Source organism: Camellia sinensis, chromosome 11 (genome assembly GCF_055761805.1).
Source record: "Camellia sinensis isolate YWXY chromosome 11, ASM5576180v1, whole genome shotgun sequence".
NCBI lineage: Eukaryota > Viridiplantae > Streptophyta > Magnoliopsida > Ericales > Theaceae > Camellia > Camellia sinensis.
The window spans coordinates 155032446-155058070 of NC_138971.1; the positions used below are offsets into that span (position 1 = coordinate 155032446).

The 25625-nt window shown below is 35.0% G+C and overlaps 1 long non-coding RNA gene across 1 annotated transcript; it reads left to right on the forward strand.

Annotated features, from left to right (window-relative positions):
- The first annotated feature begins 2015 nt into the window (after positions 1-2015).
- On the forward strand, positions 2016-4121 carry LOC114291048 (uncharacterized). The gene is made up of 3 exons (XR_014345416.1): positions 2016-2436; positions 2901-3134; positions 3228-4121. It is a non-coding gene; the product is annotated as an uncharacterized LOC114291048 (long non-coding RNA).
- Positions 4122-25625: the final 21504 nt, after the last annotated feature.

Below are 25625 nucleotides of genomic sequence, written 5' to 3' on the forward strand. Positions count from 1 at the left end.
TATATATTAATTTTTGAACTTAATAATCGGGACTATCAAAAAACAAAAATAAAAAAAGCATCAGTTTCATTACTCACTCTCTCCCTCTCTCTCAAATCCCTAAATTCTTTTCATATATCAGGTTTCAAATCCCTAATTTCTTTTCATCACTCACTGTCTACGGATTCGATATTCTGATCTGTGGTTCATCATTGTCTCATAGCATCTCTCTCCGTTGCCGCGTCATCTCTCTCGATTCTCCGATTTCCCGGCGACTCTCCGGTAGCGATTCCGATTAGGTACCATTATATATGTATATACATACATGTATGTATCCGTATAATCGATTTGATATCTCAGTTTTAGCCATGTATAGATTCATGTGTTTGTTCAATCAAATTTACCAAATTGAAATATGCAGATCTAAGTAATGATTTTCCATACTTCATCTTCTGGTAGGTAAGAATACCAGAAAGTAAGCGAGCAAAGAGGTTTACATTATTGTGGACTCAAAATTGCATCTAAATCTACCTAAAAACATTTTCGTGTTTGATCCTTAACAGTAGCGTGCAGGACTAGTCTCAAGTTAAATTAGTTCTGTATTGGTGTTGAATAGATAACTCAGAGCTCCTTGTGTTCAGTGATTTGTAATCAAGTGTATTGGTTGAATGAATTGTGACATAATAAAGTGGAAAATATAAACTACCTGATTTTGCCGGATGAAATCATTTCATTCATTCTTGAAATCCTCTGAATTTGCTGGATGAAATCTTTTTGCACCCCCTCTGTCCTTTAAATTTGCTGTATGATTTCATGTCATTGGTTTGGTTACCACAGATTTAAGCAAATTTTGAGGAAGGTTGAAACACAAATTTGTTACTAAGAAGAGTAGAGAATGAAAATATCAGGAACTATATTCATTGTGTGGATTGGGAAATCTCACATGTTTCCCCTTGATACACAGCTCTACACACCTAGTAATCCGCTAAACTACATCTTTTAGGTGTAAGTCTGTTTCTGTTAACAGAGCAAGGGTATATATATAGGACTTGAGAGCATCATTAATGTGGGATCAAATATACTAGAGACTTGTTTAATGTTACTTTTGTAAGCAACCTAAGTTTGATTCATAGTGTTTAGTCACATCTCTACCCACATCTAATTGATTTACTTTAGTGTTTGTTAAAGCTTTACAAAAACTGTATTGTTGACCAAATAATTTTGATTATGGAAAACAACAAAATTTTATCTATGAAGGAACATGAGTTAAACATTTTAATGAATATCAAAGCATTTGGACCTACAATGCAATGCCTATGCATGTGCAAGGTATAAATAAAGGAATCAGGACTATACCCAACCCAACTGTCAAAGGCCATAGATGCTCAAACTTAAAATGGAACACAAAATTAGAACACTATTACAAGGCTACACTGTTACAATCCACACACACATATATATATATATATATATATATCTAGAATTCCATAAACATTATCTTGCAATTTAACTACAAAATAACTAATTAAGTTTGTCTAATGAAGATTATCTATAATATTTTTAGAATGGATAACCTAGCTAATCTATTTAATTGAGGTTGGCCAAAAATAATTTGCTGCTATTTAATTTTCTAAGGCTTTTGAAATTCTATATATATTGTTTGATTTCGTTGGAAATGCCCCTTTTTTATACTTTCAGTTATATAGGTTGAGTGAAATTAATGTTGTTCTTTTTCTATGTGTTGAAGAGTTCTTGAATTGCCAATATGAATCTTATTTATTTTTTTCAAAAATACAAATCTATACAAATCTACTTGATGTTATTTACTGAATGTGCCATTTTACTAAGGATATTTTGCATCTTTGAATATTAGTTGTGAAAAGGTCTCCTTGCAATTATGCTTAACTGGAAGTCTAGGACTAAGGAGTGATGATGAATCCACAGGAGTAACATATTTGCATGTATGCTAATGTATAATTAAAGATTACTCTGCAAAACCCTGTTATTCTGTGTGGTTAAGAGTTGTAGTAGTTTCATTTAATGTTTCCAAATGTTGACTAATTTGGGCAATTGAATTACTTAAACCAGAGGCAGTTTGGCAAATTTGTGAAAACTTTGTTCTTGTTAGGTGTACTATAATTTATGTATTTCCTTTATTTTGAGAGCTAGTCTTGAGGGCTGTAAGTGAGTTGGTCAGTAGCAGTTTCAATTCTGTAGTAAAAGGGAAATTGTAAAGAAATTTGCATATGGTAACTTGCGTTGTGCATAATCCACTATATAATTTGTCCATCTGATGACACTTCTGATTGGCAGTGAAACTTGGACCAGATCTGTTGGGATGTGATCAAATGTAATTATTTTTCTTTCTTAATGGCAAGACTATCTTGCAGCACTGGCAACGACTGACTTGGCTTATAGTGTCATCTTAGACCATACTCTTGTGGAAAAGGAGCGCAGGTTTGTACCATGTGCTTAGTTATGCTACTGTTAATTAATTTTATTTTATTTTTGTTTGTAAGATATATGTAATCCTATGTAGTTCTTTGAGTGTGCAGATTTTCATTTTCTATTATGATTTTTACACAGAATTTGAAGTTTCTGTTGAAATAACTTCACTTGAACAAAATGGAACCTAACACACTTCTTACAAAAAACTCTGCATGTTATATCTTGGCATTCTGATGATGACAAGCTTTATGGACCAACTCCGGAAATCGCCTCAGTTTCCTTTGTTACCACCCCACAACAATTTTATATCTGTCTTCAATATTTTATGCACTGGAAGAATGCACTGCATGATTTTGCTTAATTTTTGGTTACTTGTACTAAATCTAATGGTATATACTGTCTATTAATATATATGCATAAGTATATATGCAGTGTAGAAATATATGATATATATACCCTCAGCTTCTCAACAGGTATGCCCACAAGAGGCAGAGGATGAGCAGGGTATGTACCTAGACCCCATGCGCCTACACCCCATGCATCCACTAAATCAGTTCGCTCATCCACTCAATCAACACCTGGACTTCATGCATCCATTAAATCAGTTCGATCATCTACGCTGCACCCATTTACATCAGAATCGGTACATGAAGTTACATCACAAGTTTCACACTCGGATACTTCTAGCACACATTCCAGCACTGATGGTTTGTAAATATTTTAAGTTTATGTTTTGTTTTGGTTGGTGGTCTCGTCTTTTCAATCTATATATTAACATGATACTTTTTCATTGTTTCTAGTAGGCACATCCAAGGGTAAGAGAGGACGTGGGAAGTCACGAAGCTTGCTCTAGATGCGTACAGGGTTAGGGTTTGATTGAGCTGACTCAGGTGGGTTTTGATTTCTTTAGGTGTTTTGTGGTTTTTCAAAAATGTGGAGGGATGCTGGAACTCCTGCTGATTCTTTCTGAGGTTCGGCCCGAATGCACCGATGTTTCTAAAACCAAATTCCAAATCAAGGTTTGTTAATTCTTCAAATGCTAATTGTTTTCTTTGACATACCCATGATTGTTAATTGCTGAATTTCAATCAATATTGTTGTGAACCTAGTCCACATTGTTGCTTTTTTTATATTTGGAATTAATAATTAAAGCACTAGATTGTTGGTTGACTTTTGCTTATATTACTTGACCATTCTGGATTGTGATATTGGTCTGTTCATTATTAATATATTGTTGATTATGTATAACATTGAAACAAGAGGAAGCTGAAAATATTTACAAGGATATGGCTTTTCTCTGGGTGACTAATATCTTTGATTACATGAGAGGCTTCAGAAACAGAGCAAACACCATAAATGTGTCCATGTATTTTGAGATTAGGTCTGGAAATTAAATAGATTACTAATTTCAATTGACCTCAAAATTGCTTTGATGACTGAGTTGAGGAGTACATAGGTAACCATTTTTCATCTTGTTTTCACAACATCAATGTAAACTGTGTCTATCTTTGGAATAATTATTTTCAAATTTTTGTAGCAAGTTGATTTAGTTTAATCTTTGTTAACTCTTGAATATTGATAGTGAATTTTGGGCGGCTTTGTGTGCTAATATTTATGTGTGATTGCTGCAGATACTACAATTGGCACTTTAAATTGCAATCTATTAAATCAATCTATCATTAGATAATTTTTAATTGGTAATCTATTTGAGAGTTTGGCCTATTCTATGCAGGTCCTACAAACTTGCGTCGATTTGAAGCTTGGGAGTTCTGTGCTAGATTTTGAATGCCATTTCAACGAAGCTATTGAGAAGAAGATGCAATGAGTTGAGTTGTGTTGTTATGTAGGTAGATATAACTCCAATTACAATATGTTGAATAGTAGAATGCTACAAACAATGCTTATGGTACTAGCCTTATAAATTGGAAATCATACTTTTGAAATCTCTGTCAGTTTATGATATATAATCAAAATATTACATACTAATAAATCAGAGCATGGTATTTGTTTGTTATTGAAATATCTTTTGATTAAGCTTCTTTGAATGTGATGAGCATTTTTTTTTTCGTGTAGTGGAATTTTAATTTGGAGATGAACAAATGGTCTGGTGATATGTTTGATATTTTCTGTTTGGTTGTTGAGAAATCAAGAAATGAATATAAGTTGATGTTCATACTAGTATTTTTAGAGTAATTGTCACAAAAAAATAAAAATAAAATAATAAATAAATAAATAATATCAAACTTTTAGAGACCAATTTTAGTTGTCTAAAAAAAATTATGACTTTTATACACCACTTCCATTTGTTCCAAAAAGTAAAACTTTTGGAGACCACTTTCATTTGTCCTAAAAAAAAACTTTTAGAGACCAATTTCGGTTGTCTCAAAAATTAATTTTTGTCTCCATAACTACTCCGATTGTTGAACTATAATTAGACTTTTAGAGACAAATTTTGGTTGTCTCAAAATCAAAACTTTTTGCAACTACATATTTGTCTCTAAAAGTCTATCTATAGTGACAAATGCAAAATTTTGTCTTTAAAAATCATTTTTTGACTTTTCCGGACGGGCCATTTGGGACAAACCTCGCGACGATGGAAATTGGTTGGCAAAAATTTTTCCTAACAAATATTATACTTTTAGGAACGAAACAAATTTGTCCCTAAAAAGCTCATTTCTTGTAGTGAGGTAAAGTGTTATTATGTAACTAACCCAAAAAAGACTGAAATGAATGATACTAATTTCTTAATGACAAAAAAAAATGATACTAATCTCTGCTCTTTGTTTTTTCTTTTTTTTTTGTTGGTTATGAAAACGAGAGGTACGTTATAGGTATTTGTTCAAAAATACTTTTGGATTTGACTATCCTTGTCATAGTGAATATGTTTAAATAAAGAAGATAACAATTAGTTTGATAATTAAAATTAAAAATTAAAAAAAAAAAAGAATTTACATACCAACATTAACATAAAAAAAAGTATATTTGCATGCTAAAGATTCTTGACTAACATTCTTGTCAATCGTAACATATCAAAATTTTAATTTCTAATTTGATCAAAAATACTTTTATAGTCTTTTTTTAATAATTAATAGGAATTTAATTTAGCATCTATTTTACAATATTCTCATACTATTGACACGCCTATATAACTTCTAATGACTACATTCACAATTCATGTATAGGAGGGCTTTGGATCATAGTCATTAAACATTAAGTAATTGGCTAAGTACTAATGTAGAAGAATAATTAATTATAATATATTTTCTAGGTGGGCCTTAAAATGCACTTAAATAAACAGGCTTTATATACTTTTTTGAATATCTCAGGGGCTGGCACATGCCTTGCTTAGCTTTTTTGGAACTCCAAAATAATAGTAAAGGAATGGTGAAGAATCAAATAAAGCACAAACTCTAGATTTCACCACATGATCTAGATCTATGAGGTTTTTTATTTTTTGGATAGTTTCTAGATCATCATAGTAGGGTCTTAATTAATTATAGAGTAATGATAGAGACCTCAAATATTCTACCAAAAGTTTTACCAAATGTCTCACATGGGTGTGGGACCCACACAATGTGGGTCCCATGTGGGTCCCACATCCATATGAGACATTTGATAAAATTTTTGGTAGAATTTTTGGTAGAATTTTTGGTGCCTCTAGCATTTTTGTTAATTATAAACTCTAAGGTCTCATTTGGCCACGATGACAAGTTAAATAATTTAGCATAACATTGACACCATCTAATATGATATAATCAGTTTGTACAAAATCGTAAATAGTATTAACCCAAGGACTTAAAAGTTAATAATTAAATAGTATAAGTTAAAAGTATTTATTTTTTTAATAATTAATTTTCAAATTTATTTAAATAATTTTTGTCTCATAAACTGTTAAGTCAAAATTGTATTAAACATTTTGACACATTATTTGAAAAAAAAAAAAAAAAGAAAGAAAGAAAGAATTAAAATTTACGATATAGAATTCAAAAAAATTAGCAAAACATGGAGGTGCAACTCACATGGAAGGCAGAGTGCAACTCAAAAACAGGGAGGAGGGGAGGTGTAACTCTCCATATTTGTGTTTTTTGTTTTTTTTTATCTATTTCATAAGTTACATTGAATAAGGTCATGTTATAATCTCCACGGAGGTCAATATATCTTCTTTAGGGCTTAATTTCAAGGAGAAATGTAAGCACTAAGATGTTTTGTCAAGGGTAAAAATATTTTTTCTCATAGGTACTAATTTAACAATTAATATTTGTTGATTAAAAAAGAAAAAAGAAAAAAAAAATGATCCCCACATCAAAAAATGAGATCGTTCATTAAATAATAATTTTGTTATATTTAATATTTATTTTATTCAATTAGAACCCACATTCAAGGGGAAAACCTAAGGCATCAAGCCATACTTTAATTGACTTGATTAATTATAATTAATTGACATTAGTGTTGAATATTTTTTTCTAAATCTATATTGACGATTGACACACTAACACGTGTTTGATTAAGCACCACACGTGTCTCGTTCTCTTGCTAGTTTGGTTGGAATCTTCGGGACATGAATTAAAATAAATCACAATTAATTGATTAAATAATTGAGATTTGTTTGTTTTATTTTATCTTAATTAATAAAGACAAAAGAGAGGGGCAAAAGCAAGGGTACTTGTTGATGATGATGATGTTGTTAAAGATGCCACCTAAAGAGAGCTACAAGCCTGCCCGCGAAAAAACAAATTAAATAATTTTAATTGTAAATAATTAATTAATTAATTAATTAAAATAATAAAAAGTAAAAAGCAACATCTACAAAAATCAAAAAAGTGAATTCACTTGGTTTAAGGACATGCCCGGTGGGTGACTGGGAAACACACATGTGATGTTCCCATTGTTCCACTTGTAAATGTGCTAGTTCCACTCCCAATATTTTAAGATTTTTTTTAATAATTAGAATAAATTAAGAATATTTTTTATTTTTTTTTATTTACTAATGTGACAACTAAAAGTGATTCTTGTTTTATATTCTATTTTTTAATGCAAAATAATATATATATATATATAATAAGTTAGTTGAGTAATAAATTATTCAAATTTTATTCAAAAATTAAGCGAGTTTCAAAGCGTGTTTAATTTTTACTGATTTTTTTATAATAAGTAGATCTTAAATGAACTTTTAACAAACTTGTATAACTTCATATTATAAACTTATCAAATTAAATAATAAGTTAATGAAATATTGATTTGCATAAAAACTTAACGAATTATAAAATATATTCAAACTTAATTTATTTACATGACAAATAAATCTTAAACAATTTTTTGGCAAATCAAATACGAGTTTGGTTCAACTAGCTTGGTTTATTTTGAAATCCTAACTTATACGTGAAGAAATGAATATATCAATATAATGATATGATGGTAACCATTTTGTAATTAAATGCAATTTAAATGCACACTTTGTTTTAAAATAAGTAAACAAATATTAAAATTTATTAATTTATATAATAATTTTCTTTTTTTCTTTTTTTTAAGCCACTTCATCTCGAAGTCCTTCCCTCAAGATACGGCCAAGTGTGAACTACAAAACAGAGACATGCACTTAAGAAAAAAATAATAAAATAAGGAAATTGTTATTTTAAAGGCAAAATAAGTTCATGGAATCAGATCTTATTTTATGTTTTGTTTGGTTAGATGATTTAGGGAGGAATTAAAAATGGAAAGGGAAAATTGTGTTGTGTTCAATTACCTCCTCCAATGTGATGTTTGTGAGCTTTTATAAGTTTTCTGTGGCACAATCATAGTAGGACTTTTATTCCTCTATGCAGAGTCCTCCTAGGATAATGCTTATCCTTTTACACCCTCCCCCACTGCTTAAACCAAGTGGGATGGTTTTTACTTTGGCCGAACTACTATATGACCGAAATAAGCTTGGCTATGCAGAGCCACTGAGTAAACCGAACTATTCTTAGTTCGGTTCCACCTTTAACTCTATCCTTATCTCGGTTTTCTCATGTACAACCAATGGTACGGTCTTAGACCGAACCAATGACTTTCGGCCGGTATGACTCCAAGACCGGCATAACTCTAAGTCGTTCCTGGACCGAAGTATCTTTTTAATTCCAGAGCCAAAGAAACTTTACCTCCCTGGCCGGAGTAACTTTGTCTCTCCTAGGCCGGAGTAACCTTGCCTCTCCAGGGCCGGAGTAACCTTTTGCATTTTTATTGGGCCAGAGTAATCATTACGGCCTTTTTACTTAGTCCTTCGCACTTTGGGCCACAAAGCCCAACTCGCAGCTCGGCCCCATTTTCCCCAAAAATTACCCTCTCAATTGTCCCTTAATTCCATATGCGCAGCATGATTGGGATTACCAGTCTACTGGCCGAGCTAAAAATCCTTTAGCCTCTCCAGCCGAGCCAAAAACTCTTGGGCCCTTAAACCGAGCTAATTTTACTTCGGGCTTTACTTTGTCCGGTTAAAACGTCTCTTCAATCACGACTGTAACGCTTCCCTTTCCGTATACACGTGGCACGTTCCCATTCGTAGAAGGCAGCTGTCAACGCCGTCTTCGTGTTCCGCAATTTTTGAACAGTTCCCGCCCTCTCTCTCTTTCCACAAAACAATCATCTTGCCTTTGAACCATTCACCTTCACTACTCTTCATCTTCTCTCTCTGTGCTCTTGCTTTTCTTCCGTTGCACTTGAAGAGGCTGTGATTTTGCTGCCATTCTTCCTTCTTTAGCTTCATCTTCCTCTGGTAAGTTTCAAAAAACCTGTTTTGCTTCCTTTGTTTTTTGCTTTCATATCTGTTCTACGTATTTTGCTTATTGTATTTGTGCAAAACATTTTCTTCCATTTCTGCTTCGCTTCTGTACTTTCATGAGAAAACCAGTGGAACTCGTGTATATGAACAATTCTGTAGAAAACTTAGTCTTAGATCCAAAATCACATAGCAACCGAACTAGGATACTGTTTGTCCAATATTGGTAGATTACTTTTAGAGAATAACCGAACTAGAACTTGCAGAGATGACAGCAGCTTCAAAAAATAAACTTCTAATTTAACTTAGCCGAAATAAGATCACCGAACGAAGTTTGAATGCAATAAACTAGGAACCTCGGACTTTAACCGAGCTAAGCCATTGGGGCTAAGCCAGCTTTCTCAGTTTCTATATCAAACTCTGAAAGCTGCCCCTAGAGGCTCAACCGAAGTAACAAAACACACAGCTTAACCGATTTAGGCCTTGGGGCTATGCCAGCTTTTTTAGTTTTTAGACCGAACTAAGAAAGCTGTCCCCAGACGATGAACCGGTCTACCCTGCTCAAACCTAGCTACCAAACCTTTCGATGAACCGAGGTAGAACCAGTCCACTAGGCCGAAGTAGGACTTTTATACCTTTCTTTTAATTTGTAGCACGGTCCAATGATCTGGGCTTAACCCTTTTGTTTTTTACTTTGCAGACTTAGGTTATCCAGGCACTCCTGCGTGCGCTCAACCGAGCTACTGAGCACGATTTTTGCACCGATATAATTTATTCGTAGATTATACATCAGATGGGTAAGTATAGGTATTTGGTAGAGACCCCTGGTGGCATGGCCGAATTCCGAAGGGATTATGGCATTCCAGACGATGTACACCTTACCCTAGCCAAGAAGGATATCGTACCCTGGGGTGAGGCAGGCTTTGTACCCTTTACCCTGCTTTCAATAATAGAGACCGGACTAAGGTTCCCTGTCCAGCCTTTAATTTGTGAATTTCTTAGGCAAACCAGACTATGCCCAACCCAGCTATCCACCAATACATACCGAATAATAATGGGTATATCCGAGCTAAACCGCCAAGCCGGCCTGAACCTCGGTTTAGCCGAAATCTTCCACCAGTACTCCATAGGTTCCAAAGAAGATGGCTGGGTTTATTACCTTAGGATACGCCGCCGTAGAGAAAAGATAATACAAGATACGCCGGATAAGGACGTCAATGATGATGACTTTTTCTGGGTATCGGGCAATTTTGAAGATCAGCAAGCCCAAATCCCAGGCCGAAGTATAAACTGGAAGAAAGGAAAACCTGGTAGACTTTACTTCGGTTTTACGTATTTTTTTCTTGTGCTTTAGTTTCGGATGTCGTAACCGATCTAACAGTTTGTATCCTTTTTGCAAACTTAGCTCATCTTGCTTCCTATTATAGTTACCCAAGTCTGAACATACTCCGAGCCGCATTACGTGTTGAAGAAAGGAGTTGGGCTAAGCTTCTAAACTTTGAGCCGACCTACAGATATAGCGGTCGCCGAAAAGCCTGAGTGACTGATTTCCTCCTTGAAGACGCACCTGAACCGGACCCAACCCTACCCGAAATACGACTTGTTCCATTAACTACAGAAGAAGAGATGGCAAAGAAAAGCAGAGTCAGGGCCCTTCTGACCGAAACAACTAGGCCCGAAGTAACACCGCCCAGCCAATCGCAACCTACTGTTGTGGCCCTCCCTTCTCAACAACCGTCCTCTTCTCGCCGAACCAAGCGCACCCGGACTGCTGAGACCGAACAAATTTTGGTTGATAAAGCAGAACCCGTACTTCCGCCGAGCTTGCCACCGAACCCCCAACTGGTACCTTCTGACTGAACTACCGGCAGCTGGGCCCCAAAACTTACCTTCAACGACCGAGACATCCGAGATACAGATTCGGTTGTTGCTGAAAAAGACCATTTGTTGGCCCTCAATCTGGCCAAGGGTGTGTGCCTCCCCAAAGACATGGAGCACCACCAAAAACAACTGAATACCGAACTAAAGGCCATCCGGTCAACGACAAAATCCATGATTCTGGTAAGCAATTTCGGTCGTTTTGCTGTCTACTTTCTTTTTTCAACTTCTACTTCGGTTTAAAGGGAAATCTTTGCTTTGTCAGGCCCTTCAGAAAAACAAAATCACCCATAGGAAAGTGCTGGAGCTTAGGAAAGTAACTAGGCAAGCAGCGGCAGAGGCTGAGGCGAAAGCGGCCGAGCTGGAGGAGGCCAGAAAGGAAATGGCCGAACTCCGAGGTGAGGTCGGCTGACTGACCGGAATGGTTAGTTCGGCCGAAGCCGAAAAACAAAAGACTGCCATTGTTCTGAAGGACAAGTACCTGCGCGAGCTGTTAAAACTTGAAAAGAAAAAAGACGCCGAAATAACCCAGGCGAAGGAGAGCGCCAAAGAGGCCGAAAAAAGAGGCTTCCAGAAGGCAGAAGATGTTTATGTCAAACAATGTGAGGCCGCCAAGGAGCTTTTCTTTAAGTGCGGCTGGAGGGGAGCCGTTGAGAAGCTCGGTCATGATCCTCAAACCGAGGTTTTCGACCCTCCAGCCTACTTTATACCGAAATCCCTTGCGGAGTATGCAAATGTCATGTAGCAACAGTTTCTTGAGGGCTCAGACTCAGATGAAGATTCTACTTCTGACGATGCTCCGGTTGTTGATGTGGATCAGACAGTTCGGTCGGAACCTATGGTGGAAGACGTAGCTGTTGATCAGCCTGGTGAAGCCGTGGTTCCGACCGAAACTGTCACAGCCCAAACCCGGCCCTATGGGTTTAGTACCGTAACCGGCCAGTAATCCGAGATTACCGAAGGCCTGCAGAACAGTAATACAGTAAAACAGAGTACAGGGCCTGGCGGAAGCCAATACAGTAAATAAATAGTGTCCATTGAGCTGTGACAGTCTGTATGCAAAAAGGCTTTTCATACATTATACAAAAACAGTACAGAACAGTATACACAATATTCACATCCACTTAACTAGGGACTCAACCCCACATAACAGTACAGAAAACATTCCGTCTGTACAACACAGTATACAAAATTAACAGTCACACAGTACAGGGACCTAATCCCTGTATAACAGTACAGTAAACAGTCAGTCTATACAAAACAGTGAAACAGTACAAAAAGGGGGGAAATTCTAAAACACCCCTAAGCCTTAACAGTAGGCTCGGAACCTCGCAGTGAGGCACAAAGGCTGGCTTGACAAAACTGGAGTTACCCTGACGCTCCTAGCTCCGTTCTGGTGCCTGTACACCTACATATATATATGAGCAGTGAGCTAAAGCCCAGTGAATAACATAAAGCGTAAAGGGGTTTAGAATGAATGTCCTTACAGTAATGAAAACAGTTCATTTCAATCAGTAATTCAGTTGCTCAGTACAGTAAACAGTCATATGTGGTACATCCATTAGCATAACAGTAACAGTAGGTCTTAAAAGACCGAACAGTAATGATGGCCATCAGTCAGTAAACAGTAGTGGTTTCACAAGGAAACCGACAGAGATCTCTGTGACAGTAACAGTAACAGTAAACCGTAGATACTAAGGATGCCACAGTACAGTTCAGAAATAAAGGACATACATTCATTCAGTAAATAATACCAGTTCAGTAAACAGTTCAGTTCAGTATTCAGAAGATAATCAGTTGAACATATCTTTACACAATTGTTACTCACAGAGTTCTGGGCTACAGTATGCTAGAGCGCGTCTCCCCAGTTGCCAACCCTACACAGTTAACAGGTTGAACACACTAAGCTACACAGTTGGGAAATCTCCTAACTTAATCCCTAATGCCTCGGTGTGTTCTACATCTATATCCTCAACAAGATGCTTTAAACTAGGCCTAAGAATGCCTAGAACGGGATGAGGATGCAAAGATGCACATTTAAAAGCATTTTCAGAAAAACAGAGTCCCGCTCGAGCGCACGTTTCCCCGCTCGAGCGGTCATGCAACAAAGGTACACGCTCGAGCGTAAACTTTCCCGCTCGAGCGTACTGTAAAAGTACTGGATGGGTGAAATCTCCGCTCGATGCCCGCTCGAGCGTGAGACCTGACTCCGCTCGAGCGCCCAATCCTCCGCTCGAGCGTAAGGTAAAACAGTGCAGAGATACTGGATGCTCGAATTCTACGCTCGAGCGGCACTTCCTCCGCTCGAGCGGAAGCGCAAAATCTGGAAAACCCAGATTGCACCTCCAAGTTCAAAACCAAGTTGTTAACAACTCAAAACCGATCCCCTTGGGCTCATTTTCTGGAAAACTCTTATAAACACATAGAATATCATGTTTCAAAGCTCAATTTTAAGAAATCAAAGCCCAAGGTGAGTCAATTAAAACCATAATCAAACCCATTTTCAAGAACAACATTCAAACATGCATGGATGAGTTTTAAACCAAATTAAAGCTCTAAAGCTTGCTCAAATGAGCTCATTTCTTTTCAAAACCAGATGAAAACATGGTCTGTAACAACAATATGAGCATGCATGTACTAATGTCCATGTAATCAACCTCAAAATGCAACAATACTAACATGCATGCAAGAGATGAGCTTCAATCTGCCATTAATGAACCAAATCATGACTTAGCTCTACAAATTAACATGAACCATGCATGAATCAACTTAAAGACAAAATCAAAAGATGAAATTCATACCTAGGTTCCTCGAATGCAAGTCTAGAGGTTCAATATAGCAATCTACACTTCAATTCCAAGCAATTCAAGCCAAATCAACAAGAACAATTCTCTCTCTCTCTCTAACTCTCCTCTCAAGGTCGGCTAAGCTCAGGAGAAATGGCTGATGGAAATGTGTTTTGATACAAGGTGTAATGAGGCTCAAACATGTATGTTGAGTGGGCCACTAAGGGTGGCAATATGGTAAATAAAACAAACTCTTTAATTAGCTTATTTTATCTAATTTAATCATACCTAATCAGTTTTCAGATAAATATACCATAAAATCACATTAATTATGAGGGTCACGGAAAATCAATCGGTTTCTAATTCGGCCGCCGATAAGGCCTTCAATTAGCAGTTTAAACATATAAACATGAACAGATAATCAGACAATCAAACAGATAGAATGCAATTAACTAACATATACTCAGTTAATTCAGATTCCAATTTCAATCAGTCAGTTCAGTACTTTACTCAGTTCAATTATCAGTCAGTTATCAGTCATTATCCGTTTCGTTTAACAGTAATCGGTGATTATCGGTAATCAATCAGTCCCTAATCAGTAAACAGTATGAGGGTTGTTACAGAAACCACCCTTGTTACCGACACCGAGCTTCCGCCTGAAACCGGTCTTCATGCTGACGCTGATGCTGCCTTTGACGCCGAGATCGAAGATCTCTTCTCTTGACTCTGTACTTTTTCTCTTTTTGTTGCCTTTTGCCTTTGTAACCGGGCTATGCCCCTCTGTAATTACTGTTTAATGAATGAAAATTTTGTTGGACTCTTATTCCGGTTTCTGATTCATATGCTTGCACTTGTAATGTCTTCTATTACTCCAACTGTTATTTCGGTTTTAGCTGGTTAAACTATACTTACAGTAGCCAACCACTCCTTAGCCGACATATTTACTTCGGCTGAGGGGTTTTCAGTTTGTTTAATCCAGCCGATCCAATTTCAGCCATACCCTTACTTCGGTTGGAGAGTAACAAGAGGGTTTATTCCAGCCAACCACTCTTCAGCCATACCCTTACTTCGGCTGAAGAGTAACAAGAGTTGGTTTATTCCAGCCAACCACTCTTCAGCCATACTCTTACTTCGGCTGAAGAGTAACAAGAGTTGGTTTAATCCAGCCAACCACTCTTCAGCCATACCCTGTAACAAGAGTTGGTTTAATCCAGCCAACCACTCTTCAGCCATACCCTTACTTCGGCTGAAGAGTAACAAGAGTTGGTTTATTCCAGCCAACCACTCTTCAGCCATACCCATACTTCGGCTGAAGAGTAGAAAGAGTTGGTTTAATCCAGCCAACCACTCTTCAGCCATACCCTTACTTCGGCTGAAGAGTAACAAGAGTTGGTTTATTCCAGCCAACCACTCTTCAGCCATACCCATACTTCGGCTGAAGAGTACAAAGAGTTGGTTTAATCCAGCCAACCATTCTTCAGCCATACCCATACTTCGGCTGAAGAGTACAAGAGTTGGTTTATTTCAGCCAACCTCTAAGTCAGTTTTTTCCAGCTAACTTTGAACAATGTTTTGGTTATTCTGACCAAACGTCCTGCAGCCTGGATCCTTATCCTGGGCTTAGGAAGGGTGTTGGTTTATTCCAGCCAACCACTCTTCAGCCATACCCATACTTTGGCCGAAGAGTATAAAGGTTTGGTTTAATCCAGCCAACCTCTAAAGAACAATGTTTACAATGTTCCTATCTTTACTAAAGCTAACTTTTACAAAGAACAATTTTATGTTGAAAAAGAATCCTAGTAGGACTTTTATTCCTCCATGCAGAGTCCTCCTAGGATTCATACTCCTAAGGATAATGCTTATCCTTTTACACCCTCCCCCACTGCTTAAACCAAGTGGGATGGTTTTTACTTTGGCCGAACTACTATATGACCGAAATAAGCTTGGCTATGCAGAGCCACTGAGTAAACCGAACTATTCTTAGTTCGGTTCCACCTTTAACTCTATCCTTATCTCGGTTTTCTCATGTACAACCAATGGTACGGTCTTAGACCGAACCAATGACTTTCGGCCGGTATGACTCCAAGACCGGCATAACTCTAAGTCGTTCCTGGACCGAAGTATCTTTATAATTCCAGAGCCGAAGAAACTTTACCTCCCTGGCCGAAGTAACTTTGTCTCTCCTAGGCCGGAGTAACCTTGCCTCTCCAGGGCCGGAGTAACCTTTTGCATTTTTATTGGGCCAGAGTAATCATTATGGCCTTTTTACTTAGTCCTTCGCACTTTGGGCCACAAAGCCCAACTCGCAGCTCGGCCCCATTTTTCCCAAAAATTACCCTCTCAGAAATTATATTTTACTGTTTTCATCTTCTTTTTTAAATCATTTCTCAAATTCCCAACCAAATACAGTATTAGAATTTTTCTTCTTCCATTAGCAAAAATAAACAATTTACATTAATTTTGTATTAAATTTTACAAGTTTAATAGAAGTACATGAACCTCTTTATTAGTAATGAGATAAAATAAATGTTTTTCATGCAGCGACATATGAACACATGTATTATTAAATGAGCAATGTTAAAATTTTATATTTTAAACTTCAAATTCACTCATAATGACGTAGCGAAAGAGTACGAGGATAGAGTGACAATTCGAGCCTAAGAGGCATCAATAATAGCCTAATAAATAACTCGAGTTATATACATTTTTTTTTTAAAGTTCATTTATCTCTCTTAAACTCTCACTTTGTGTTAATTTATTTTTTTAACTGTTAATTTAAATAATTATCTTCATAAATTATTGATATTAGTTCATTTTATCTACACTGTCAATGGAGTCAACATTTTTGACAGAATATTTATACACATGATTTGCTTAATTTAAATTGTACTCCCTCCGTCCCAAAATATTAGTCCTTTATTCTATTTTTCATTGTCCCAAAATATTAGTCCCTCTTTATAAATCAAGTACAAAATAATGTAAATTTCCTATTTTGCCCTTCTTTTAAATTAATAAACAATTTAAAAAGTACAATTATGACATTGATATTCCCAAAAAATGTACTATCAAAAGGGTAATTTTGGAAAATTAACTTTTTTCAAATCTAATAAGTGTACTACCAAAAAAAGTTGGATTCCCCAAAAAGGACCAATATTTTGGGACGGAGGGAGTAGGTAAATTTAGCCAAAACCCCTCCATTGGACCCTTGTTTAGTGTAAAAGACAGCTCAATTTATTTTGTTTCATAAACCCCTTAAAGGGGAAATTGAATAAGAACAAAGTAAAATATTTTCTTTTTTTTTCTTGGACAATATTGCCAGAATAACATTTTACTGTGAATCAGAGTAACTTATTACTATCAAATAGAGTAACATGTTACTGTTACTGTTTATATCAATTTCAACGGTAATAAATTTTCTTTTTTTTTAAGAATTTTATAGTCATTATAAATCTTATTTGATAGATCTTAATGAGAAAATTTTAAAAATATTAATTTTATTAAAAATTAACATTTACATCAAAAGTTATATTATTTTACAGTTTAATATTTTAGTAATAAAAAGTGTGTGTCGGACCAAATCCCCTTCATTGTATTTAGCCTCTTGCCGACTTTTAACCTTGACATCATTTTTTAGATAAAAATATCTAGAATTATCAAAGTTGATTATAGTTTTTATTTTTATTTTTTAATAATGGGTGAAAAATTCAAATCTTAACATTTGGTCCATAATAATTCCTACATATTAGCACTGCTTAAAACACCAGTTGAGTAGGCACTATTAATGGGTCAACTTTGGTAGATTTTTGGTCAAGGCCTCCAACCATGACACTGGACTCGTTCATCAACCATTTGGTAGATGGTCAACTTCAATCACAGAACCAAAATATTATCATGCCTTGCCAAGTGCATCAATGACTAAGCAAACTTGACCCAAAACCAAATAAATCACTCGACTACGCTTTCATTTGTCATGTCAGATTTTTTAACTTTTTAATTATTTTAGGAATCATGCTACAGAGCCCGAAAGTCCCGGCTTGAATTTGGCTCGAATTTGAGAAGGAAGAAGAAGAAGAGAAGGAGGAAGAAGAAGAAGAAAGAGAAGGAGAAGGAGAAGCAGAACTGGAGGGGCCATCAAAATCGGGCTGGAGGCGGAGGCGGAGGCGGAGGCGGGGCTGCGATGCGACGATCGGCCGATGTGACAACCCTCACCACTATTTACTGATAATACCACTGATTACTGCTAAACTGTGACTGAACATGATTAAGTAACTGATTGACTGAAATTCTGACTGATTGATTGAGTGTATTAGTTTAAATGCATTTCTATCTGTTTGTCATTGATTTATCTGTTCATGTTTTAAGTTTCGAACTGTAAATTGAAGGCCTTATCGGCGGCCAAATTCGAAATTGATTAGTGTTTTGTGTTAATTAGAATTAATGTGATTTTATGGTAAATTTAGTTGAAATTTGATTTGGTATGATTAAATTAGATTAAATGAAGTTAAAATGCATCAACTTGAGTTATTTACCAAAATGTCACTTAGTGGACTTTCATGAGCCTTTTATTTGATTCATCTATATTAGCTTTATCACATTTACTCAGCCATTTGAGACCCATAACCGACTAGAGAGAGAGATTGAGAGGAAAAAACTTGATTTCAACAAATTTAACTTGGAGACTTGAAGATTTTGAAGAGAGATTGCATTATTGAGCGTCTAGACTTAAAATTGAAGACTTAAGGTAGAGCTTTTACCTTCTTGTTTATGAATTGAGTTGGTTCTTGCATGGTTTAAAAGATGTTGAGGTCTAGAGCCAAGTTATGGCTTAAAATGTTGAATTAAGGCTTAAATCATGCATGCATGTACACATTGTTGAGTTTTAAGGTTGATTTCATGGAAACCCTCACATGCATGTTTATATTCTAGCTATAGTTCATGAATTCATCATGTTTTTGGAAGAATTGACTCACTTGATTATGTATTGGAAGCTTTGATTTCAATTGAACTCATGCATGTTGCATGTTCATCATATTCTTGATGTTTATTTGAAAATGGTGTTCAATTGACTCACCCTTGGGCTTTGATTTTACAAATTGATCTTCAAAACATGTTATATTATGAGTTTAAAGTGTTTTTCCAGAAATGGGCCCAAGAGGTTGAGTTTTGATGTGTTGAATGTTGAATTTCATGCTTGAAGACAAATCTAGAAATTCTAGATTTTGGATCCACGCTCCAGCGAGGAACTCCACGCTCGAGCGTACACTCTGAGTTCATGCAGTCCGCTCGAGCGAGTATAGTGACGCTTGAGCGTGAAATGCGTGTATCCAGTACATTGCATGTGTTTACAGTCTGCTCGAGCAAGGACTTGTGTCTCACGCTCGAGCGGGGGTCGAGCACCCATCGAGCGTGAATTTCGTGCATCCAGTACTTTTGCAGTCCGCTCAAGCGAGGAAAATCACGCTCGAGCGGAGATCCTTTGTCTGCATGTCTGCTCGAGGGTAGAAAGTCACGCTCGAGCGAGACCCCTGTTTTCTAAAAATTCTGAAAAGTATTTTAAAGTGCATCTTTGCATCCTCATTCCATCCTAGGCATTCCTAGGCCTAATTTAAGGCATCTTAATGAGGATATTGATGTAGAACCACACCGAGTCAAGATAGGGACTAAGTTATTGTTTCCCAAACATGCAACTTAGAGTGTGTTCATCCTGTAACTGTGTAGGGTTGGCATCCGAGGACGCTCACTAGCCTATCTGTAGCCCAGAACTCTGTGAGTAACAATGTTGTAAAGATATATTCAATCATGAATACTTTCTAAATAATCAACTATACTGCTTTCTGAAATGATATTTCTTACTGAATGAATGCTTGTCCTATTTGCGAACTGTATACGTGGCATCCATAGCAATTTACTATTACTGTACTGCACTGCTACTGTCACAGAGATCTCTGTCGGTTCCCATGTTTAGAACCACTACTGTTTACTGATATGATGGCCATCAACTGACTGTTCGGTCTGTTAAGACCTACTGTACTGTTTGCTATGGGATGTACCACTTATGATTGTTATGATCGAATAACTGATATACTGTTCAAACGACTATTTTAAATACTGAAAAGACATTCATTCCTAACATTTTTACGCATATGTTATTCACTGGGCTGTAACTTACTGTTTATATATATATATGTAGGTGTCCAGGCACCGGACCGGGGCTAGGAGCGTTGGGTTAAACTCCTTTTTTGTCAAGCCAGCCACTGTGCCTCACTGAGAGGTTCCAGTCCTTCAAGCTAGGGGTTTTTAGGGTGTTTTAGATTTTCCCTTTCTGTTTCTGTTTTGTATAGACTGTAGGAGACTCGTACTGTACTGTTATGGTAGGGATTTGGTCCCTAACCTGAATGCCTGTATATGATGTATGTTTATACCGTTATGGTTTGAATGTGAATACGTTATGAAAAGTTTTTTTGCATATAGACTGTCACAGCTCATTGGACATCTTTCATTTACTGTTTTGGCTTCCGCTAGCCCCTGTACTCTGTATTACTGTCTTTACTGTTAAGCAGACCTTTAGTAATCACGGATTACTGGCCGGTTACGATGCTAAACCCATAGGGGCGGGTTTGGGTCGTGACAGCCGACGAGCTGCGACGATCGGCCGACGAGCGACGAGCTGCGACGAGCGACGAGTTGCGATGACTCTCTCTCGCCTCTGTTTCTCTTCTCCTGTGTTCAAAACGAAGAAGAAGAAGAAGAAGAAGAAGAAAAGAAAGAAAATGAAGAAAAAAAAAAGAAAAAAAAAATTTGAAACCCAAAAACGACGTCGTTTTGGGTTTCGAGCCGAATTCGAGCCACTGATTTCGGGCCCTCAAACATTTCTCTTATTTTAGTTACAAAAAGATAAAATAGATTTTTAATTTAATAAGACAAAACATCACATCCAAATCATAATCATTTCATTTTTACTCTCACAAAAATAAAAAAAACTAAAAAAACCTATTCCAAACGAAACTCTTTAAACCCAGACTAAAATAGTCAAAAAACAAACCGACATCCCAAACTAACCCTATCAAGCTTGGGTTGATGATGAGTTGGGCTCGCAAATCTCATGACAAACAATTCATATTCAACAATGTTCTACATTTTAATTAGTTAGATTAGTTCACTTAATTACTTTTGTAGACTCTTTATTGTATATATATATATATATATATATATATATATTATAACTTACACTCATCTCTCTTGAGATTTGTAAAAATTATAATTAGCCTCACACTTTTGACATAATTACAATGATATTTCTTGAGTTTTAATTTATACAACAATTAGATCTTTTTTCATCAATAATTCCCTCAACATCTACATTAGTTTATGTCGTTTTATCTTCACTAAAAGGGATGTCAATATAATTATGTTAAAAATATAGGACTACCTGTATTTTTTTGAAATGTAAGATGCAATTTAAACTCTCTTTCTTTTCTTTTTTTTCATTTTGGGCAAAAAAACTATCACATGGGTCATAAAAATCGAGTAATCATAGTCATGTGTCCATCCAAAAATATTTTGTCATTTCTCAATTATTTTTGTTGTCTTAGAATCATGTAGTTAATTATACTTGGACATACTCTTTCTCAAGTTAATTGATTGTTGGACGGTGTTAAGCTTCTTTAATTGTTAAATGGATAATCATTCTCTTGATTTTGATTCTTTTCATATTGTTATTTATTCTCACCCAAAAAAATGTTCCAACTTTGTATTAGAAAAAATATGTGAATAATCAAGTTGATTAGCACCATTAATGGGTCAACTCTAGCACATATTTTGTTAAGTCCATCCATGACAAGTGAGATCATTTATTAGCACTTGTTAGGTGTTCAACCAGAAACCGAAATATTGCGAGGTCATGTGCATAAAATAAGTAGATTGTCGAATTGAGTTGAAAATTAGGCAATTGCACATGACCGTTGTGGGCATAAAATAACAAGATTGTCAAATTGAGTTGACAATTAAACAATCATTAATATTACATTTTTTTTAAATCATATTTAAAATTGATTCGACAATTATATTTTTTTAGTTTATTTTTTTAATTTTTGAAGAATAAAATGCTTTTAAAAAATTGATGTGTTCAGAAAATTTTAAAAAAATATTTCGTTTTGTTATTAAGAAAGTATAGGTAGGTTTAGAATTTTATTTTATTTTAAAAGAGATATTTGGTTTTATTAGTTTTTAGAACGTTCTAACTTATAATGACTTTGAAAGTAAGAAATTAATTTTAAAAAATGCAATCTTTTTATTTCTTGTCCAACAGGATCAATCATATCAAAGATTTTTTTCTCTTAACGATTAATGAAGGCCTCGTTTGGCATATGTCTGTTTTAGTTTAAAAATCAAAAAATTATTAAAAAAATCAAAAAATTTATAATCTATATTAAAAAGTCAAATATTCTCTTTTCTTTCTATTTTTTGTACATCTTTTCTTAAAAAATCAAAAGTTATTCCAAACATATTAATTTTTTTACCTCATATTTTAGCTAAAAAATCAAAAAATTACTAAAATAGCATATTCCTAAACGATGCCTAAGTCTTCGTTTGGAAGAGTTAATTTAGCTTGGTTTTTTGACTAATTAAAGTTTTGTTTGATTTTTTTTTTTTTTTTATGTGACTTTTTTAAGTTTGAATGTGATGATTGTGAAAGAAAAAGTGAAATAATTATGATTTATATATGAATTTTTGACTTATTAACTAAAGTAACCTATTTTGTCTTTTTGTATTTATGTAGTCTTTTTAACTCTTCCCAAACATGGCCTTGAAGCCAAACACTTACTTCCTTTGGAAAGTGTATTAAAAACTGATTTTTTTTTACTATTTTTAGTTTTTTTTTTTATAAAAAAAACATATAAAAATGTAAGGGAGTGATATGACTTAAAAAGATCAAAAACCAAAAAACTTACTTCTAAAATATGATTATTATTTTTTTTTTGTTGAAATTGAACGAAGGCCTAGTATATTATCACAGTGAGCATCAGTTTTTAAATTTTTTATTTCTCATTGCTTTTCTCAAATAAATTACTATTAAAAATAAAATGTACAAATGCTTTCTCCCAATCTACCATTGTTAGGCACCATTAGAGGTGTAAAATGGTTCGTGATTCAAAATCTACCAGCAATTTGGAATGGGCCTGGTCTAGCTAGGTCTAGGCCCGAACCTAATCCAGGATCTTGGGTTTGAGTTTGGGCCGTCATTTCAAAATCCGGTCAGATTCGTGGACCCAACTTGCCGAGGCCGTCATTTTGAAATCCGGTCCGACTCATGAACCCAACTCGCCTAGCCAAGCCCATCGGCCAGCTTACGGCTAGCTCAAAACCCACTCAAAGTTTGACCCGTCCAAGGCCCAGTATCATTTTTAGTAGAAAATAATAAAATTTTGATAGAGAAAATATTAAAAAAATATTTGTTCAAGCCCGCCCTGCCCTAGCCCAATCCTGAGCCTAGGCCCAGACCTGTCGACTTGGCCCGGCCCAGTCGAGGCCCAAATATCCCTTGAATCTAATTTTTTTGTCACGTGGACTAGCCCAGCCCAACCCAACCCAACCCAACCCAACCCAAGCAAACTTTTAGCCAGAGCCCAAGTGACCCGACGTGAGTCATGTTAGGTCTGGGTTAGATCGGGTTCACTTTACATCCCTAAGCACCACTACGTGCCACTACTATTACCACTATTGCAATAATATTGATAGTGATAGTGGGTGAAGAAGGTGTTAGAGTTAGAATTTGAAAGTTGAGAGTGAATGGATTATAAGAATAAAATAATTGAATTTAATAAAAATTAAAATTGAATGTGTATGTGTGTGTTTGGGAAGTGAGTTTTTTTATAGATTTTTTTAGTTGTAAGATGTTATTGGAGAAAATTTTTTTTGTGTTTAGGAAGATAGTTGGATTTTTTTGTGATTTTTTTTTTTTTGTGTTTAAGAAGATAGTTTTTTTTTGTAGTTGGATGTGATATTTATGAGAGAAAAAGTAAAATAATTATGGGGTTTAATATGATATTTTGTTTGAGTTTATTTTTTTGATTTTGTAACCAATTTACCTTTTAGTAAAAAAAAAAAAAAAAAACTCAAAACCTAACTTTCCAAACAGCGCCTAAGAGCATCTCCAACGGTAGTAGGCATTTTACCTATCTAAATATTACTATAAAGTATATATTTTATTTTGCCTATCAACTGTTTTATGTTTTTACTCCAATCATACTCTTTATTTTACCTATTTATCCAAATACTATTAATTTTATAGAATGTCACGTCAACAACAAAGATGGAGGGAAATGATCCTAATGATTGAATACATTTTGCCTAGCGTTGAAGGCTAGCTACATGTAGCTAGTGAATATGAGTTGAGCTAAAATGCCTAATCATATGCCTAGTGCATTGGAATTGAAAAAAGTGAATCACACTAGGCATTTTAACTAACAAGTATTATATGCCTAGTGTATTGGAGATGCTCTAATATGTCCATGCAGATAAAAAGGAGGGTGAGAGAGAAATAAGAAATCTACTGAAACCAATACGAATCCGTATCCAAGTACGTTGACCATGGTGCCCGATCATAATGTAAAAAAAACCCAATCGAACGGACAGGATGTTAAAGAGTGAAAGATACACATATGGGGTGGCATGCAGAAGATCCGTGATCAGCTGTTATGATGGCGTTGAATGACGTCATAATATTTTGTCCGTTAACGTGACGTGGCAAAAACCATGAAATTAAGGTGCACCCACCTGTGGTACCCCTGGTAGACGTGTATTACAGTGGCGCACGGGCAGGGCAGTCGCTGGGCTCCACCTGCCCACGACTCGATTCACGGGCAAAGCCTGTTTGGTAGTTGGAAACACAAACCTCGGAACATGAGCTCATTAAACAATTCAATGAAACAAAAAATAAATACTTTATAAAAATATAAAATAATATTATATATATTAATTAGCGTATCAATTGATGATGTGATATAATTTAAGATATTTTTAATATTTATAATTTATATAATAAGTGAAGTCATAATTAATATTAATACACTAATTAGTACATGTAACATCACCAAAATATATAGATATACATATATATAAATAAGAATTGAGCTCTTTTATCGTGCGCTGATGTTTGAATTCTGTTTTAATAATTTAAATTATTTGTTTTTGTTAAATTTTTTGTTAATGTTATTCACATACAAAAATGATCTATTCAATAATTTCATTCTAATTAATTTATGACATTTATTACTAAAAAAATAATATTACGTTTTAATTGTTATAGAACTTATTTTTGTTTGAAAAAATTATTTTTAAATAAATAAAAAAATCAAATTATGGAACTTATTTATTTGTGCAATTCATGATAAAACGATGTGGACAATGTTTGTCGATTTTTTTTTTCTTGCAATTTTTCCCTTAATTTGTTAATAACATAAAAGCAATTATTTTTATTGAAATTTTCTCATATGTTCAAATGTTTTTCTCGTTTATGAATCATGTGATTAGGAAATATTTTTTAATTACTCTTATCTTGGACATCATTTTCTATTACTAAAAAAAATGAAATTTTAGACCAAATGCCCCTTAATTTAAAAAAAAATATTGAATTTATTCAAATAAAAAAAAGGCATATACAAAATAAATAAATAAATAATGAGGAGCCTAAAAATATTGGTGGACAAACCTCAAACTCACCGGGTTCGGTCTAAGCTTGGACTATATAGCAAAAGAATATGTGTCATTTGGACTAGTCC